Below are 8,253 nucleotides of genomic sequence, written 5' to 3' on the forward strand. Positions count from 1 at the left end.
AGTGGTATAGATTGAAGGTGGCATTTTGAATTTTGTGGATTTATTTTCATTTTCTTCAGCTTTATACTGAACTTACGTATGAGCAATTGATGATCTGGTTCACAGTAAGTTCCTAGTCTGGGTTTAGCTGCTGAAAACCCTAGTCTGGGTTTTCCATTGTGTCTTCCCACAGATGATTCAATTTGATTTCTGTAGATTCCATCTTGGGAAGCCCCCACGCATAGTCACCATTTGTGTTCTTGAAAAATGTATTTCCTCAGAGTAGTTGGTTTGCAAGATTCTATTATGCAATCTCCAGCTTCGTATCTATCACCAAGTCCATAATTTCGAACTACTGTTGCTTTCTCCTTGTTTCCAACTTTTGCATTCTAGTCATCAGTAACTATCAATGTACAGTATATCTCCAGCCTTCTCTTTCATATAGTTATTCCCCCACCCCCACCCAGTTTTTACATATATCATAGATACATAAATGATAATATCATAAAGATTGTTGGCGTAGAAATTTCCTTCCAACCTAATGTGCAAATGATGGATAATAGAATGGGTGAGGTGTTGTGCAAGCCTGTTCCTCAAGGACAAGCAAGACATCAGAGAAAAATGACCTCATAGCAGGTTGAAATAGAGATGATAATGCAGGAGGGAAATATCCAAAACGAAACCAAAGACTCTGTCCTTTTATTCACCTACAGTTCTCTTGTGACTCCAAATGAACGGGGACTGGTTGTTCAACCCACCTGTGTAAGAAGTGTACATTTTATTTATTCACTTGACATTTATAAAACATCAACCAAGCAGTGGTGGGGATTCTAACTGGATAAAGGGCACGTTTCTGGATTTAACAGGATTCCAGTCTAGTGACTAGAGAAACAATTCAGGATAAATAGTGCACAGTATGAAAGCTATTGCAATGTCGTCAAGCACAAGCTGGAATGAGAAATTCACTCTCCTATGACTTCTTCAGTTTTTAGTGCCAGGAAAATAGAGTTAAGGTAATTTAAGGGGTAAAAATAAAACAACTCACATGAGGTGTGAGTTAAGGCACAACTGGACCTATGAGTGCAAACTATGGCATCAGGACTCAGTTTCCCTCTGCATCTTTCAGTTTTGCCCATTTCCAAGTTGCCTTCATCATCAGAGACATCTCTCCAAAACTTGGCAGAGAAGATCCTGAGCAGCTCTTAGTTAGCATCCTGAGAAGCCAAAGACAAGAGTAACTTCTCTTTTCCAAATGACTGACTCTGCTTTAGTCTGCACTTCATTTCTGTATCAAGGGCTATATCTAAGAAGATGGGTTCCAACCTTGTCCATGTATCACATGTGCAACTGGGGTGTGGGCCATGAACTTGATAGGCATACTAGGATTAGGAGAAAGAAGTTGAGTATTCACCATCATACACTGCTGCTGTTGTTATTATTACTCTATTTTTATTATCATTTTTGTAAATGTTCTCGGGTACTCATCCTCAGTGAAATCTTGAAGTTGTTAGTTGATACCTGAATTAAATGTTAAAGAATAAGCATAGTTTATGTAACCAATATTTTATTATGAGGCAAATCAAGAGGGCACATCATAAAGAATCCTTTTGGATTCTGTGTGGTTTATATGGACATGTTTTGACAAAATTTACACTTAGGTCTATATATGCATAAATATCTATCAGTTTTGAATGCTTAGGCATGAACTCCGTTAGAACTTTATTTGATATTCTCAAACGTTAAAAGATAAAAATGATAATCCTTCCAAAATTGCAAGTATTGCTTGGTGAGATTAGGTCATCTAAACAAGTAGCATAAATTGGATGAAAAGACAGGGTGTGCTCAGGACTTGAGTAGCTAACACTTCTATTCAGTATTAGACTAGAATAGACAGGTTTATACTAGTCACTATTAGATGAATACTTTGTTGTTGTTGTTACGTGCCGCCAACTTGGTGCTGACTCATAGTGACGCTATGCACAACAGAACGACACACTGCCTGGGCCTCAGCCATTCTCACAATTGTTCCTCTGCTTGAGTCCGTAGTTGGAGCCATGGTGTAAATCTATATTATTGAGATGGTTCCTCTTTTTCACTGCCTCTCTACTAAGGATGAGATCCTTTCCAAGTGACCATACAGCACAGTTTATGTCTCTTGTCCTGATATTAACAACCAGAGTCAGTTTTCGAAACCCACAGAGGTCGTTCAAACCTGTCTTATGATGCCACCGTACGCAGGAATCAACTTGATGTCAGTGAGTTTGGTTTGGAAGTTTTAGATTTCTGACAAATTCTGACAAATTTTTAGACTTGATTTGTTTTTAATTATCCTGACAGATTTAAGGAGGTAGTTTGTAGGATGTCTCCCACTTAAGATTTATTTTATGTGTTTATCATTATCAGACCATAGTTCTAAGTTCTTGGGAGGAAGACCATAGAGGTAAATTGCTAGATTTATCACATCCCATCAAGGATGTGGACTAGCAATGTGACTTATCCTTGTTGGTATGAAACCTTGATCACCTGGTTAGAGAACTGCCTGTCAATTTCTTTACTCTTTTTAAAAGTGACTCTTTTAAAAAGGGTTCTTAGTTAAATGTTTGAAGTATAGTTTATATAAAATGAAAAGCACAAATTTGAAGTAAAGAAATCAATTGCTCTTCACAACTACATTTACCATGTAGATGCTGCTCAAATTAAGATATAAAACATTTCCATAATCCTCACTAATATTTGTTTTGACATCCCTAGAGTTGGTCTTTAATTTCAAGAAGGCCCTAAAGAACTTTTCAGTTATAATTCAGTCAGTCAGAAATGCCCCAACTCTTGAAGATGCAACACATAAGTTTGAGTAGGTCTGAAAGTAAATAAACTCTTTGTTAAAAATACCAGGAGGGCTTCAAAAAGTTTGTGGGGAAATTCAGTGATACTATAATGCAATTCTTCCACATACATAAGCCCCCTTATATTTGAGTCTCCTGGGTTACTTTGTACTGGTTAGCTCTTTCTCTATTTGCCTTTCTTAAGTGGACTAACTAGGAAAAGCAGCTTTACCTTTCCATGAACATTAAACCTTGAGTCACATGTAGAAATGTAAGCATGACCAAAAAAACCACGTTTAACTCTACCCTCAGAAAAGGAGATTTTAAAAATTGCAGAAATAAACAGCTTCCTTCAGAAATGCTGAGTGCGTGACAAAATGTGAAGAAGCCTGACATGACTTTGGCAAATCTAGCACAGAGCAGGCTATTTTGGATGAAATCATGGGATATTACCTTCTGAAAAACAAGGGTGTGAAGCAAAAGAATCAAATGCTATTCTATATTTTAAGAAGGCTAAGAAAAGAGTTGCTCTGAAGCAGGAGTAGGACAGGTATGGTCTCCGCTTTCTAAGTAAGACTTTGCCAGTGTTGGAAACTTTTGTAAGTTATCTAAAACCCTTCAGTGATGATCACTTGACTATCTTAACCCTAAGACAGTCAGACTTTTGGGGAGAGAAAGCATTTACAAGGAGCAATACAGACAGAAATGTAAAAGGGTATGAGGAGAGATTATACAGGTTTATATTTTATCGATGAACAGAATTGTGGCATTTATTTAGCACTGGAAGAAATGTCAAAACCCAGAAAAATTTGTCAACATTTTACATATGAGAAAAATGTATGAGAATATTAATTTGTTCAGATAAAAGACCCACTTTTAAGTTTTATATCAACTATATCCAGGTTGAGTTTACGTAAACAAAACTATGAGCATGTTAATTATAGAGATTGATGAGCATATATATATATACATACTATATATAGTATGTACTATATATACTACATATATATAGTATATTGTTGTTGTTAGGTGCCACGTAGTGATTTCCAAACAATAGCGACCTTTTGAACAGTAGAAGGAAACCCTGCCTGGTCTTGTGCCACCCTTACAATTGTTCCTGTGCTTGAGCTATCGTTGCAGTCACCGTGTCAATTAATCTCCTTGAGGGCCTTCCTCTTTCCCGATGTCTCTCTACCAAAAATGATGCCCTCCTCCAATGACTGGTCTCTCCTCATAACACGTACAAAGTATGTAAGATGAAGTCCTTACATCCTTACCTCCAAGGCTCATTCTGGCCTAACTTTGGAAGAGAGATGGTTTGTGCATTTTGCAGTCCATAATACTTTCAATAGTCTTTGCCAGCACCCCAATTAAAATGCATTGCTTCTTCTTCAGTCTTTTAAATTCAATGTCCATCTTTCAAAAGTATATAAGGCAATTGAAAATATCATGATTTGTGTCAGGTGCACTTTAGTACTCAAAGTAACCTCCTTGTTTTTAATATTCTAAAAGGGTCTGGTGCTGTAGATTTACCTAATGCAATATATCTTTAATGTCTTGACTGCTGTTTCCGTAAGCATTGATTGTAAAGAAAGACAAAATCCTTGACAACTTCAATCTATTCTCCATTTATCATGATGTTTCCATTAGTCCAGTTGTGAGGATTTTAGTCTTTCTGACATTGAATAGTAATCCATACTGAAGGCCACAATCCCTGATCATCAACTAGTGCTTCAAAACCTCCTTGCTTTTAGCACACAAGGTTGTGTTATCTGCTTATCTCAAAGTTGGTAACAAGCCTTCCTCCAATCCTGATGCCACATTCTTCTTCATATAAGCCAGCTTCTCTGGTGCTTTGCTCTCAGCATATAGATTGAACAAAATGGCGAGAGGATACTGCCTTGCACACATCTTTCCTGATTTTAAAGCATGCAGTATTTCTTTGTTCTGTTTGCACAACTGTTTCTTGATCCATGTACAAGTTATGTATATGCTCAATAAAATGTTCTGGATTTCCCATTATTCTCAAGATTATTCCTACTTTGTTATGATCCACACAGTTGAATACCTTGCTGTTTTCAGCCAAGATCCCTCTGACATCAGCAATGATATTCCTTGTTTCCTCTCCTCTTTTGAATCCAGCCCAAAGCTATGGCAGTTCTCTGTCAATGTACTGCTGCAACTGTTGTTGTATGATCTTCAGCAAAATTTTACTTGCATGTAATATCAATGATATTGTTCTCTAATTTGAGCATCCTGTCAGGTCACCTTTCTTTGAAATAAGCACAAATATGAATCTCTTCCAATCAATTGACCAAGTAGCTTTCTTCCAAACTTGCTGGCACAGATGAGTGAGTGCTTCCAGTGCTTCATCAGCTTGTTGAAACATTTTAATTGGTATTCCATCGATTCCTGGAGCCTTGTTTCAGACTAATGTTTTCAATGCAGCTTGAACCTCTTCCTTCAGTACTATTGGAATTTTCTTCTATGCTAACTCTTGAAATGGGTACACAGCTTGAAAATCAATTCTTTCTGGTACAGTGACTCTGTAATTTTTTCATCTTCTTTTGATGCTTTCTGTATCATTCAGTATTTTTCTCATTGAATCATTCAATATTGCAACTCAGGGCTTGAATCTTTTCTTGAATTCTTTCAGTTTAAGATGAAACTGAGTGTGTTCTTCCCTTTTGTGCAGGTATCTGTTTTGGTATTCTCTGCTCTTAGGCAAGATCCATCTGACATGAGCAATGATATGCCTGTTCCACATCCTCTTCTGAATATCATCTTACTCACTCTGCACAACCAGGAAATATATATTTAATTAAAATACCATGATCAAAATATAGAACTTTTGTATCACTGTGAAAAGCCCTGTATGTGCCTATTACTTTAATCTTTTCCCAATCCTTAACCAGATTGATCTGTGTTTCATCATTATAGACTAATTTTGACTCTTCTAGAATTTAATAATAAAGACCTTGTATTGTGCATGGATATTTGTTTGTTTGTTCATTTTGTGCCTCTTCTTTTACTCAGTAAAATATGTTTAAGATTTAATCATGTAATGGGTATCAGTAATTTGTTCCTTTTTATAACTGAGTAGTACAAAATACAGCCAGAATTCTCCTTAGAAGAGACAATGGCAAGACTCTGTCTCATCTCCTTTGGAGATGTTATCAAGCCCTGGAAAAGGAAATCATGCTTTGCAATGTTGAGTATCAATGAAAAAAGAGGAAGACCCCTGATAGGATTGGTTGACACAGTGGTTGCAACAATGGGTTCAAACATGGCAATTGTGAAAATGACACAGGACAGGGTAGTGTTTCATTTGGTGCCCCGATAAGTAGGAACCAACTGGAAAACTCCTATCAACAAACACAGTGTTTCTTTCTATGGGTATACCACAATGTGTTGATCCTGTTGATGGCTACCTGCATCGTTGCATTTTAGAGCTATATGCATAGGGCTGCTGAAAACGTTCACATAGAAATCTCTTGTAGACATATGTATTTTATCTCTTGGTTTCGAAATATTCACTCTTATGGTAAGAATGTGTTTAATTTTATACAGACATAATTCCAAATTGATATAGCTTGTACTAGTACTTTAGGCAAGTACTAGTCTTTCCCATATTGTTGCATCTTGAAGATGTTGCCCTGGTACGGAGCGGATATGCCATAGGGACTGAAGAGACCAAAGCTTTTCTACCTCTGTGAAGTTGCCTTTCTCTTGAGTCACCATTGCTGAGATACTGTAAGCTTTGACTAGTTTCTAGAGCACTGGAAAAGTTGGTTCTGCCAGTTTCTGAGTGTGCTTTTTGTTTCTTTGTATGTGAGAAGTTGGGAGGGTAGGCACACCAAGCAACATATGCCACCATCTTGTTGCTGTACTTTTCCTGATTGTCTGGCTTCATATCTCAGTCAATAGGAGGTATACATCTGCTTTTTCCAAGTACCAATATTTCTAGTTTTGCAACTTTCTATCTCCTTGAAGTCATTATTTTCATCAACAGAAGAGGTTATTCTATTTTGTCAACCCTAGCGGTATGCCTATGAACACTGGAATTGTCAACTCCATATGAATTCATGGGGTGGTGTGAGAGGAGTGCTTTCTCCAGTGAGGGTCTGATGGTGCTACCAAAATGAGAACAAGGCCCGTACCCGGCACTTCTGTAAGGTCACCGAAGGAGCTGTAGAATTGGGTGGGATGCAGTGACCAAAGCAGTTGGTCTTGTCGAAATTGTGAAAGAGGACATTTTAATTTTCCTGTTAAGTCGGATTCCTGTTCTTTTCAGATTCACAGTTCTAAAAGAGATTTTTCATTTGCTTGTCTGATTTTTTATAAAAGAATATTAATTGGGATTAATACACATATCAAATCATTCCATAGTCCAATCACGTCCAGCAAAATTGTACGTTTACTACCACAGTCAGTTTCCAGATATTCTTTTTCTATATGGGCCCCTTGATGTCATCACCTCTTCACGACGTCATCACCTCTGTGCTCTCCCCCGACCCCCGAAACCCTTATTCCACTCACTGACTCTAGAGGTTCATCAGTCCTGGTTTTCATACACCAAAAAATGAAAACAATTACTGTGACTTCAAGAGGGTGACCCCTAATAATAATATGATGCTCCTGAGATACCCCTTGATACGTGCAATCAAAAACCAAACAAAACAATACAACCCCAAATTACATAACATTTTGGATACCCAATCAGGTCCAGCATGCATCCTAGGGGCAATCTGCTGACAAGTTTTAACTGTTCAAGTCAGGTATATGCCTTTGACCTTCTATACTGAACTCACCAATAACACTCCACTTAGTTATCCCTTTCCTTCTATCCCTAAATTGTAGATAGAGGGGGGTCACCAGATGTTTATTTCCCGTATAGTTCCATCAGTGACCCTTGGGCTCCCACTGCCATCCATAACCTCCTGCAACCAGATTCTCAGACTTTAATATACAAACGTGATGGATAAATGTGTTACATACAGAGAAGTCATATTTATAGCTGTTTTTCCAAATCTGTTTCTTTACACTTTTCTAAGGGGTAACATTAATCAATCCTCCCTATTACTGAGAAGAAGGGCAGTTAATATCATTGAGAAGCATAGTATCATTGAGACCTGGGAATGAAAGAACACGGAGAGTCAATTCTCCTTTGGTCCTGTAGCCAGACTGTTCATGTGGCTTTGTAGTCAGTGCGTCCAAAGTGGTCAACCAGACTTGAAAATGTAGCAAGTGAGTGAGGTTTATGTGAACTGAGGGCCTTTGCTCACACAGAGAGATCACGGAGGAGCTTTGGCAAGCTCATAAGGAAGGAAAACTAAACATTAACAAATGGTTATGTATTTATTAAATATATGTGTCATGTGTTTGGGCTTCCATTACATCCTCAATATAATATCATATGTGATCATCCTGAGAAATGATTACATTTATGTAC

This window comes from Echinops telfairi, unplaced genomic scaffold (genome assembly GCF_000313985.2).
Source record: "Echinops telfairi isolate 266 unplaced genomic scaffold, ASM31398v2 ScPeMD7_7474;HRSCAF=8512, whole genome shotgun sequence".
In the NCBI taxonomy this organism is placed as follows: domain Eukaryota; kingdom Metazoa; phylum Chordata; class Mammalia; order Afrosoricida; family Tenrecidae; genus Echinops; species Echinops telfairi.